The following is a 12,857-nucleotide window of genomic DNA, read 5'->3' as shown; positions in this document are numbered from 1 at the left end:
TGGTACAAGCGTCCCACAAAGCACAACAGCGATACCGTCTCCAGCACCACCGTGAGCGTTTGCACGCCCGCGGCTGCTCCGTCCCCTCCGAAACGCACCCGGTCCAGCGTCCTAGCGCCGCGGGGAATGCCGGTACTGCCCTCATCTGCATAGACCCGCCCCCTCCGCCGCGCCATTGGCCAGCAGTCTCCCCAGCAGTGGCGCGGCCCGGGGCTGTGAGGCTCGGCGCTTCATTAGCATTCGCCCCGCCTCTGGGCAGGTGGACGGGGAAGCTGATTCGTCTCTTCGGCAGCCGGCGGGCGCGGCTGCGCTCTGCCATTGGTGGAGACGCGCATCACTCCGCAGCTGCGAGGGCCGCACTTCCGCCTCGGTGTCAGCGGTGCCGGGGTCGGGGGGTGTTGCGGCGGGGCCGTCGCGGGAGCGCGGTGCCAGGTAATGTCCCGGGGCCGGTGCCACCGGGGGGCTCCGCGCTGCCCTCACCGCGAGAGGGCCGGTAGCGCCGCACCCAGCCCCGCCCGGGCCGGGGTCCGCTCACCGGTGGGCCGCGCGCGGCTCTCCTCAGCGCCGCGGGCTGCCCGCTCGGTCCGGCCGGGGTGGAGCGGGGCGAGGCGAGGCGCTGGCGGTCACCGGGCCGGGGTAACGCGGCTGCCTCAGCGCTTTGCGCCCTTCCCCGGTAGAAGCGGGATCCTTGACCCGCTCGCTCTCCCTCCGGGCCGGCTCGTAGGCCCGTGCGGCTGAGTCGGTAGCGGCTTGGACGTGGAAGAGCTTCCCTCCCGTGCCTCCGCGGCGGCGGGGCCCCGGGCTGAGTGGCGGAAGCACTCTGTCAGCCGTGGGGCCGGGCAGGGGAGGCAGCGGGGCTGAAGGACGGCGCGGGCCGCAGGGCAGCGGGGCTGCGGCAGCACCAGCGGGGAATGGTTCTCAGTTCTTGTGTCTGCCTGATGCCTTTTGGAGCTGAGTGGTGTAGCAGAGGAGCCTGCGACGCCCGGTTCCCCAGATAAATGCGTTGAGCTCAGCTTCAGCACCGTGCAGGAGCCTCAGGGGGCCTTTAAGGCCACAGCTGAAGCGCAGCGAGCAGCCGGGGTTTATTAGAGTTTGGGTTATTTTTGTTCTTCAGTTACCTACTCAATGTTTGTCTTACAGAGCTCCTGAAAGGGAGACAAGGAAGATGGGAAAAGTAGCAGGAAAAAGGCTTTTTTTTTAAATAACGTGCCGCCAGAACTTCTGCATGGTAACAAAGGTATACATTATGTTGCCATTTATTTAATTGGGGTATTAATCATGTTTGCGCCGTGTGTTTGGATTCAGGGATCCTTTTGGAAGCAGTTTTTGTCTGCCATGGCCTTGTGCTTCCCCTCAGAGGCATCTGCCAGAGCATGTTACGTGCAAGCAGATACTGCTTTCATTTACTTTGGGTATTCTCAATTAAAATACATAGCCTTCATTTAAGATTTCAAAGAGTCGAATGGAGACACAGGCCTGCAGTGGAGATGAGCATTACTGTGCCACTCTTTCGTAAAGCTTATGCGTGCAAGAGAAGTCTGTTTCATTCCAACTTCATCTTCCAAAGTTCTATAACTCCAGTTGACATCTGGGGGCAAGCACATACATATCGTATTAACTAACTTTATACCAGTGTGCTCTGGGACTTGTGAAACCTCAGGGCAAGTTCTGGAAGCAGTGACTTGGGTAACTTCCAAACATACAGCGCTGCGCTGTGGGATGAAGTAGGAGAACTGGCTAAACGAGCATGGAAGCAAGAAGTTCCAAGCAGTGACTTTCCCTTGAGTAACCCTCTGGGTTTTCAGTCACTGTAAACAGAACTTTCCTTAAAATAGTTGTCAGCTCATGCAAATGTTTGACCACGTGGTAGAAAGTTGAGGGCAATCGAGGGTAAAATCAGGAGTGATTCGTAATGGTGCTTTCCTGAGCCAAGAGCACCTTGTAATGAACTTGTCACTTCAGGGAGTGCTCGGCAAGAAACACTGAGACAGAATGAGCATCCCATTTTCCTCCTAAACTACTCAGCCCTGCTAGGGTGATCTTATAAGCAGAAGGCACAATTTCAAGGTATAAAAATGATGATTAGACAACAAACTCTGTGCCTGTGAGTAGCTGAAGACTGGACAGGTTAGAGGCTTCAGTTGTTGCAGTACTGAAAAGCAGTGTGGTGCATGGAGTTTATTGGTTGCTAACACCTATGCAGATGTACCTGGTTTGGTAGCTGAGCAGGGAGGATGATTTTCACTGTTGGATGGTTTCTTGAGATCAGTTTTATTTCTCTTACTGCTTTCTACAGTGTGTGCTTGCTTAAGCTGAAAGGTTTTATGATTGGAACTGGTATTTCTTTCAGCCTTTCTTCTTGTGAATTCTGCCCTGTGAAATTCACACATGCTGACCTAGAACAAAGGTGGAGAGCTTAGCTTTCTGTTAGTGCTGGCTGGAACACAAGCCAGTCAGGCTTTTGTGCTTTGATAAGGCTGTGTTTTTAAATCACTGTTTGTATTGCCAGTCAGGTGATTTATTGCTGCTGTTGTTTGAAAGTGAGGTTCATATGCAGGTACACTGAGGTTTGAAGCAGATAATTCATTAGGTTTTGTATTTGAAGTAACTTGTCCTTGAACAATGCAATGTTACATCATGCTGCTTGGTAACTAGAACTTCTGTTCACAAGCTGGCATTGATTTTGTCACCTGAGTCATGAAGATGTAAGAAATGTCTGTATTTGGCACTAATAGGATGTCTGAAAGTGCTCAATGTTCAGTCTGTTCACTGTGAAATAACTAAGCGCTTGCTTTTCTTACCTTATGTGGCAGAAATGCACAAAATCAGGTATGCAAAGAATGTGTTAAATATGGAGTGCTCAACATCTTGAATGGTTTTGCAGAGGTTGTGTAACTCATCACAGGGACATCTTCACCGAAGTTGGAAAGTGAGAGCAATGAGCAAGTTGTTCACCTTGTGTCTGCCAGATACGGGACTGTGATGTTTCCTGTTGCAAGAAATATGTTATATATTGTATGGATTCTGTAGATATATAGACACTGTAGAATTTGGAACTAAAGAATATATTATTTCAGTCCTTGAACTCTTAATATTTACGATGGAGAAGCCTGTATGGTGATAGTGATTTACTTTGTATTCTTAAATGCTTGTAACAGCAAGTTGCATGAGAGCAGTGAGCCATTAGAACATGTCAAATGTGACATACCATTACTTTCAGTTGTACTCTTCAACAACTTCATTCACTGCACAAAAATAATGTCTTAGTTTTCAAGGTTGATAAGTTACAAGAATAGACCAAGCTTACTTAAACTTGGTTTATTTTCTTTTAAATACAGTTACAATTAGAAATTCATTTACTGGTCTAGACGTATCCTTTAGATTACTTTGGTATATTTAATTATGCACATCATTTAATGAGACGGACTCTTGGTGAGTTACAGAAGCTCTTCATGCAGGAGGCTGGACAGTGTTGTCTTCCTGTGGTGGTTTATGAATGTGGTGGAAGCAGGCACAAAAGGTGAATTGTCCCTGCAGCTGCAGAAATACATCTGGACCTTTTAATCTTGTCTCTCTTGGTTTCGTAATCCCAAACTTAAACTGCATATTGCTCTACTGGACATGTAGCCTCTGTGACTGACATGAAACTGAATGGAAATCTTGGTCTGTGACATTTCTGTTTGAGTTCAATTCCTTTGCTGTGCTCTTCAGTTTGAGAAGAGGTAAGGTTGTGGCTGCTGGGAGGCCATGAACCTCTGGGGCATTACGAAGAAGGCTGCATGCTTATGACGCTTGTCAAGAAACATGTTTTCATGAATGGGTAACTTCATTATATTTTTACTAGAATTATTTCTGCTCTTCTGAGTAATTTTGCTTTAGGGCTCCCTGAAGAATTTGTTAATAGATCTCACTGGGGTTTGATTCTGGTGATAGTTTAAAAGTAATAATGATATGAGGAGTGTTCGAATTTGGAGATGTCTGTAGTTGTCGTGGTTTAAACCCAACCACAAACCTCGTTCACTCACTCCCCCCCTTCTTGCCCTCATGTCACTCACTTCAGACCTAACCAGCTGCAGGCACTGAGGTGGAATCCTGATGTGTCCATGGACTGAGCAAGAATGAGAATCCTTCCAATAACTCAGTTAGGAAGCCTCTATGTGTTGAGGCTGCAGAGAGGCTGGCTCATCAGCCTGTTTGTAACGGGCCATTAGCAGTGTGTTTGTTGAGGGGATGAAATTAGAGCCTTGTCAGAAGAGCAAAACCTCTCCCCCTTGTATGTTCTCTCTAGGTTTTGCACATCAGTTGTGTTGAACAGTTAATAGCGAAACAAAAAGCTACGTATCTTTAGAGATGCAAATAGCTTTATTTACATGGTCTTATTTTGTCTTAAACAGAGTTCTAAGTGCTGTGCAGCTGTTTTATTATCTGAGTTAATGTTACTGAGGCCGATAGCTAGGTGGATTCTTCATTAAAGAACTATTTAGATATATTTGTCCTGTTTTCAGAAGTCAAAAGTTTATTGAAATACTTACGTATATATAGACAACAGCAAACATAGTAACACCCTTCCACTGGAATCCATTGCGTATCTACTATAAAAGTAGCTTTAAAGGAAATTCAACCACAGTAGAAACTCTTTCTAAAGCTTTTGTTAACTTGTGGTACCATCTTTAGACTCTAACGAATAATGTGCTAGCTGTGTGCATGTGCTGCAGAGCTGTGAGGAATTGTTGGTAGGCATAAAAATACGGTTTCTTCTGCCTTAGGGCTTTACACTGGGTTAGTCAAGTGTTGTCCTCCTGTTTCATTTGCAATAGGACTGCTGCCATAATAGTTTAAGTCTCCATAAAAATGTTTTGTAAGATACCTTGTAAAGAATAAATGTGAAGTTACGCATGCCTGGAGAGAATGGGACCACAGAGAGAGGACTTTAACAGCGCCTCTGAGTAAGAAGATCTATAAACTTAAAACTGTACCTGTTTTTACCATTCTAGGGGTTTTCTCCACTGATGTTACATGCTATAATTTTCTCCAGTGATCAATTTGTAAGGTTACATTATGATGGGAAAGATTCAAGCATACTTAATTTCACCTTCAAAGTAAGTTTTGGCTCAAAGAGAAGTGTTCATAAATGATTAATTAGACAGGTACTGACACTTGAGTCCAAAGCCACTGTGCTTGGAGTTATTGATTACTTCCCACCATGTCACTTAGAAATAAGATAAAACAAATCCTCAGGTAGCTGCTAAGAATCACAAGTTTTACAATGCAGTATTGAATTACTGATTTTTGTAACAGCGTGGTTAGAAATGAGCTAGTTTATCAGTCACGATCAAGCCTCACATCATGCATCATGTGGAGAAGGCATGTAAACCAGAATTTAGTGATCTTTTACAGTTGTGGGCAATGAAATCATTCCCAAAGGAAGGCTACAAAGTCTGAAGAATGCTATAGTAGATGCTGTCAGGTGGAAAAATGTCTCAAATATTCATGGAATGTTAAAGGAGCACATTTGCAGAATTCTGTGGGGATTTCAGTGGATTGTTTTGCATCAGAAAATATAAATCTGCTGGAATCAAGTTTTCTTGGTCTATTTGTTTGCTAGGTTGGGTATTAGTTCTGTGAGGCAGTGTCCTTGGCTATGGAATTTTTGGCTGCGGTGAGACTGGAGTTAACCATTGGTTCTGTAGGTATCTGAACACTAAACTATGGGGGTATTTTCTCTCCAGTTTCATTTTTACAGCTTTTATCCTCAATAAATAGTTCTTCTGATAGCAGCACTGTAGCTTTGTGCTGGGGGCAACACTTAGTGTGCGGGACAAGTATAGTGGTTCTGGTGCAGAAACACATTCTGTAGCCTGCACTCAGTTGCAGACCAGACTTTGAGTGTTTCAGTTGGCTCTAATTCTTGTGAAGCATCACCAAAAATCTGTATTCCTGAGAGAAAAGAATGTGATTCTTCCTACCAGAAATCTGTTTGTTCAGAGCTGAGTTTTCAGATGCTCTGTTTGCTGCCACCATTGCTGTAAATGCTTTAAAAAGAAGGTCAGCAAAACTATCAGCTTTGGATGCTTTGCTGCTTTGCTTCTGGAGTGGATAGACCCACACAGCTCCCCGCCTCTGTGGGATGTGGGAGAGAATTCAAAGGGCAAAAGCAAGGAAATATAGGGGAAGAGGCAATGACACTTAAAGGAAGGGAAAGAAGCCAAACAGAATAAAGAAAAACAAGAGAAGCAAAAGCATTTGCATCTTGGTGGGAGACGCTGTTACTTTCAAACGCTGGAGTGAGAAACAAATCTAACTTGGTAAATAAAATCCTCTTTGGATTCTGCCATTTGTGTAGCTGTTCTCTGGCTGAAGAGATTTTAAGTGCATAATAATTACAGCAGGTATCTGGATTGCCAATTAAATTGACTTCTTGGCTAATTTTTATAGATGTTTTAGCTCCAGTGTAACCTAATTTCATGAGTCTATTAAGATTCATCCTTGCTGCAGCTTTCATTCAGAGATGAAACACTGCAGTTTGATGCTTTCAGGAGATGTGTATGGAGCAAAAACCGCATGAATATTTATCTTTTAGTTCAAGCTATTTATTTCTATCCCTTGAAGTACTACAGCTATGTTTTATTTCAGCTGGCAACCCAAGAGAACATGGGCTTGGCTCTTATTCCACCAGTCATGCTGTAGACTGTTGGGTTGTTTCATTTTCCTTTATTGTTTTTGATGTTAATGTGAAGGGTGGGTATATTTGATCCTCTACTGGTTCTTTTGGAGTCGTTTTCTACCCAGAAGCTGCATCCTGAACGCAGGATATGAAGCTAATGAAAGTGTTGCTTTTTATTAACATTTTTTAGGTGGATTAAACAGGGCATGGCGTGAATTTTCCTTTGCATGGAGCTAATTTTCAATCCTGTCAATGCTATTTCTATTTTATTTCTTTTTCTTGCTTGCAGGTATTCTCCTTTCAAGTGAATAAACTGAATTTGGTTTAAAATCTGCTGTGAAAGTGCACATCCAACAAAACCTTGTTAGGCCTGTTAAAAAGCTGAGGAATGTGCTGCTTCATCAGTTCTTTGGTGGCACTGTAATTCCAGTGCATTGACCTTCCAACACCTTTACTGCTCATGCTGGTGAATGTCTCTGCTTATTTTCATGTCTGCCCACTGTTTCTGATCTTGGACTTGCTTAACTTCTCCTTGATCTCACAAGTAGAGTGTCTGTACAATGAACATGACCTAGTGGTTTATAGATGTCTCTTGGAGCTAGAACATGCTTTCAGAGCAGAAAATCCAGGATTTATAAAGGAGCAGGATGGTGTTGACAAACAGTGGCTTTCCAGAATTGCTGCATGATGTGAAATTTCAGCTGCAGAAGGACTAAGACACTGCAGCTATAGTCTGTCAGCCAGCCAGACATCAAAATGGAGCTTGCTGAACAGCATTCCAGTCAAATGAGCTGCTCCAGCTATAAATGCTTACCTCTCTATGGAAATGGTTCTTTGAGGAGCAACTTTTGGTTAACCAGTTGGGTCTTTGTTGAGGATTGACATAGAAGAACAAGTCAGTATGGAATAACTAGTTATGTTGAATTAACCAAGTCATACTAATTGCATATTTAAACTCATACAGGATGTTTTGAACAGGTACTCATGTTTGGGGTTCTTCAATTGATGTGTAAGTTCTGAGGATCCAGGGTCTTGGAGACACAGAAATATGCTGTTAATTTTTAACGTTGAAGATTGGGATTGGAGAAGGAGCAAGCATGCATGGTGGCAAATGTGAGGGATTATTAATCTATAGGTTAGCATAGGAAATTACGGCTTTTAGTACTTGATAAAGCTATAAGCAAATGCAGTCATGTCATGGACAGCCATTCTAGGCCATCTCTGCAGCCTCATCTAGTGGTGAGAGAACAGGTACACATAAGATGCTCGCATGCAGATCACAGAATGCATTGATACCTTTAAAAGTGATTCGCAGAGTCTTGCACTTTTGTTGTCCTGGTTTTAAAAATAAATTCAAGTGGGTGGAAATGGCTTAAAATAGGTGGAATGTGCAAAGTCTGGGACTGATCTTACTGACACTGGATCTCTGGAAAAGAGTTCCATGTACCTTCTGCTGCAGGGAACTGTGAGCTTGTACCTGACCCTCCAACCTGTGCAGAGTTAGGTGTTGGAAAGCAAAGCCTGTTACCAGAAGAGGTGGCACATCACCTGGTACCTGTCCCTGTTGTGTTCAATGCAGTGCTTGACAGAACACTTTGTTTGACATATTCATAACCAGGTGACTGACAGCTACAGTATGACTTTGTTCTTCCTTCGTCATGGGACCGTGGTGTAGGTGGTAGGAATAGTTACACTCTCTGCATTGATGATGTGAAGATCACTGACAGAAGCATGTTATCTCCTGAGGGTGAGCATCTTGGGATCTGCCTTGGTATGTTTTGTGACCTTTGGTGTGCTGTGTGTGTTTAGGGACAGCCCTTTCTATTTGTTCTATCTGTAGCAAATGTACCTTTGGAAAGCTGTCTGTCAGTCTTAGTAATTCCTCCTTGCTGCAGAACCTATTTCAAGGTGTGCTGTGGGTGCAGTGCAGGTTTTCATTGTGTTCCTGCAGTATTCATTACAGCTGTGTTCTTTGTTTTGTCCTTTGCAAAACATCCCCATGTCCTTTAAGAAAAGGACTGCCCATGGTCATCTGTCGTACAGGAATGTGTGAACCTTTGCTGGTAAATTATTATATTTAAAGGAGTTTTAATGAGTAACCTGCTTTTGATTAGTTGTATAGCACTGGGGAGACCTTTTAATAACAAAAGTGCAAGATGGACTTCGTGCCCATGTCCGTAGTAGTTAGTTGTGTTTCCATCCCTTACCTGTTCAGGTTTTGGGGTTCTTGTTTGGTACAAACACTGCATTTCTATTGCAGCATTGCTATCTGCATTTCTAAATTGTGCTAGTGGAAAGCAGCATGTCTTGTGTAACCCATTTGTGGATGGTTTTACATCACGAAGGTGCAAAGCTTGTTTCAGAGGAACCAAAGTGGTAGTCCTTTGATTAGATGATACCAGAAGCTTTTACAAGTTTTTCACTTCAAATTCTCTTGCTGGTCTGGTTTTGTATATTGGAGGCATTGGCATGCAAATAAGCAAAATGACTAGAAAAACTGGGTTCTGCCCAAATAACTTGTTCAAGCCTCGCTTCAATAAGCTCTGTTCAGCTTTGTTCTTTTGTGTTAATTGCTTTGCCCCTCACTTTAAAATTCATTTCCAAGAATAAAATCATATTGTGAATATTCTGGGCAACCAAATACAGAGAGCTTCTCAGGGCAAAATAGAAGAGAATAGAGCCTGCAGTACAGATTTACCAGCCAATGTTGAAGCTGGATTGTTGTGGTGGGTATTAGATGGATTTGATGTTTTTATCTGTTGTCTTTCAGCTTGAGCTTCAAAACTAGCATCTTTCCTGTAGGAAATCAAGCTATTACAAAAATAAACCCAGATATGGCAGTTTGAATTCATGCACACAAATCCCGTAACAAATCCAATTAGTATATACCAATGCATACCCTTCAAATGTGAGGAAAGAGATGAGCTTTGTTACTTATCTTGTAAACCACAAAATCTGGGCTGCTTGTAACCAGTGCTGTGTTGTCATCCTTAAACTGTGAATTTCCAGTTCTCTTAAGAGGCCTCCACTTGCAGCTTTTTCCTGTTATTTATTAAATGGTTTCTATAAAGTCTGTCTTTGCCATCAGTGACAATACAGCTGATGGCAGCTGGTCCTAAGCTCTTGAAGGTCTGTCTGACACAGGGGTATTGCACCCTTCCTTGAAAGGCAGTTTTGCTAAGAGCTGTTAGCTGCAGTTGCCAGTGCATGAGTTCTTCTGGGTACATCATGGACATGGAGAGGAAATGCAGATTACGAATGCTGAATATGAAGCAAACAGGATGTTTTTGTCTTCTGGCATTTCAGCCTAATTGAGAGTAACTTTTTGCTATTGCTTTTAGCAAGAGGAAAGGACTTAATCCGTGCTTTTTGGCGCATGAAAGCTAAATGCTGTTATTGTGTCTTCAGCTACATGCAAATTCACAGTAACTTCTGCTAAATAAAAGAACTGAATGTAAAAGAAGTGATATGAGTGTTACGTTATTCCTAGTGTAACTGATGCAAAATATATTACTTTGGCCTTTTGCAAGTGCTTCTAGCATCTTGGGACAATTTGTGATTGTTATTTGAAGTGACTTCCATGATTATTTTGTAATTTAGGTAACGGTTACAAAGCTTGTATATAACTTACAGGGATATGACTGAACTTTCAAATAGAATGAGGTTAAATTGTGGTGTGAGGTGCGTATGAGGAGAACACAGCGTAAGTCTGGCATTCAGTTAACTCAAGGCTTTGATTCTGGTTCCTCCATTTGTACTTGTGTTTTCAGAGGAAAGCCTCATTGCCTTTGTAGTGCAACTGCATTCTATGGGATGTAGTTCCGCTTCACAAGGCCTTTTGTAATGCAGCTATTAGCGTGCAGGAGAGGGGAGCAGAGAAGCTGGTCTTCATCTTTGTGACCTGGTTTACTCCAAGGCTCTTAATAATAACTGGCAATCTTTTAAATCATACTTTTTATGTCTTAGTGCCTTCTATACAAAACTACAGCATACCAGAACTGCTGTTACAAAGCATCTCTGGAGCTTGCAAGCTGATGTGAGGTGGCTGTGTTTGGGTAGGGAGCCTGAGGACTTGTGCGCTTTGCATTTGAACTGAACCTCAGCAGGGATGAGTTTTGAACCAGCTCCTTTTTATGTATTGCAGGTACATACAAGGCTGTTTCAGACCAGAACCTCATTGCATGCGCTGTGTGCAACAATAGGCTAGTCCTGCTGCAAGAGCTTCAATAAAAAGGGAAGAGGCAAGAAAACATGGTGAAAGTGAGGGAATTGTAGCACTGGTCATGAGAGGATGGTGTCTTGTGTGAAATCAAGTTTCCTTCTGGAATTATTGGCTGCTTTCTTGCTAAAAGGATGCCATATTTGCAGCCAGTTGAAACCTGGAGCGTCTTTCATCTTCAAGGATACGCTACCTTGAAGGGTTAAAGAAGCTTTCTAATGTAACTTCATTTTTGGCAAACGAGTGGATTCATTCCAATGTGCTGATAATTGCTTCTGGGGTCAGCAGTTGTCCTGAGAGGTTCCTGTTTTCTGTTGCAATAGTTTTCTTTGGATTCCCTCTTTCCTCTGCTGCTATAAAGGTTTACATAGTTGCATCCTCAAGGACAGATTTTCTGCAAAGATAGGATATATTTGGAGACCTTGGAAGAGAGACTTCCAGATAACATTGCTGGTGGGGCTGGGAAGTTTGGAGAAGCTCTAAGGCTAACAGCAGCTTTGGTATGAACAAGCATTTTTCTTACAGAGTTGGGGACTGGCTTCTGCTGGGCAAGATAACACAAGGATAGGTGCACTGACTTGTACTTCCAGTACAGATTTAGAATGATGCTATCAGTTCTGCTGTTTAGTTCACCCAGATATGTGAGCTAGCTGCTGCTCTGGAACCAACTGTTAGTTAAGAGGATTTCTCCCTTTCACATCTGACTTGTTAATGTTTCGAAGTGTTGCATCCTTGCCTAGAAGAGTGCAGCGCTTTGGCAAAAGGAAGTCAGAAACTTGTGGCTGATGAGCAAGAAGGTTGAAGGTTTAAAGGTCTCTGACTGGAGAACACAGGAAAAAGGAAGGAAACTATCATCCAGCTGAGAGCAATTGCAACAGCGCTGCAGCAACAGTCAAGAAAAGCAGATGCATAAAGTTTTGTCCTTGTGGAGATGAGGACTTGTAAATAAGAAATTGCTGAAGTGTATGTGGAAGCTCAGATACTCACTATGGTGCAGAGATAGATATAAAATCCTATAGTGGCAAGGAAGTAGGGAGTTCCTAAGGGAAAAGCGGCAAACTGAAATGCCCTGCCTTGACAGATGTAGGTGAATGCTACGTTCATTGACTTAGATATCTGAGTTCCAAAATAGGCTATTTTAGTTCCTCCTCCTGAATGGAGAATTGGAAGGAATGTATATGTGTGAGGCATTCAAAAAGCTTTTGTTCTGGGCAGTGAGGTAAAAAGACTTGACACACAGGAGGAATTGTGCAGTTTGATTTCTTACAGAGAGGAGGAAGGAATTGGCTTCAAACATGATGAGCTTTTCTACTAGGAGTAGAGTGTGCTTCTGGCTTTGTTTCTCTTGATTGGAATGGAATTGTGCAAGTTATAATTACTCTGGAAAAACTACTGTCACAAAAGCAGTGGGATCTTCAAGGATCATAAAAAATTGAGGCTGACAGATTGAGGTTGTTTGGGAGGAGATATTGATAGCATTGCCGTGCTGTCGTTTATCATCATGCACTTGGCTCGTCATTGGTACCTGGTGAACATTTGAAAGAGTGGAAACTGAATTTCCTCATTATTCTCCTTAGACTAAAATTGGGTGAAGTAAAAACATTTATGTTACACCATTGCCAGCCATCTGGAAAAAATCTCATGTAGTCTGTCCATAAAGCTGGAATGCTTCATCAGTCTGTAAGTTACTTGCAGTTTGCTTGGTTTCACTGAGGAAATCTGTTGTTTCTTTACACTCTCCTTCTAAAGAGGAACATCTCCAGTTGTCTCACGGGTTCACAGCAGTAGCCTGACAAAACTTCACTGATGGTCACTGGATGCTGATTGCATTATGTACAGTGAGGCTCAGTGGTTTTATGCAACACTGAGATTCTGAGATGTCAGGTTCTCTTCTTTGTTCCCAGCTTTCTTGGTTAAGGATGCAGAAGGGCTCATCCTCCTGCTGAAGAGAAGTTTTGTTCTGCCAGCTGTCTT

The 12,857-nt window shown here is 43.1% G+C and overlaps 1 protein-coding gene across 2 annotated transcripts in view; it reads left to right on the top strand.

Annotated features, from left to right (window-relative positions):
- Positions 1-327: 327 nt before the first annotated feature.
- Positions 328-12,857, top strand: part of OSBPL2 (oxysterol binding protein like 2) — a 35,959-nt gene continuing 23,429 nt past the window's right edge. The window contains exons 1-2 of one of the 2 annotated variants that reach the window (XM_065691393.1): positions 328-432; positions 1,141-1,237. The gene's annotated coding sequence lies outside the window, so the exon portion shown is untranslated. The remainder of the gene's footprint in view (positions 433-1,140; positions 1,238-12,857) is intronic. The other variant, XM_065691394.1, reaches the window with a different exon arrangement.

The sequence above is a fragment of the Lathamus discolor genome, chromosome 11 (genome assembly GCF_037157495.1).
Source record: "Lathamus discolor isolate bLatDis1 chromosome 11, bLatDis1.hap1, whole genome shotgun sequence".
Classification (NCBI taxonomy): Eukaryota; Metazoa; Chordata; class Aves; order Psittaciformes; family Psittacidae; genus Lathamus; species Lathamus discolor.
Note: the sequence above shows the minus strand (reverse complement) of the source record. Positions and strands in the feature narration are given on the sequence as shown.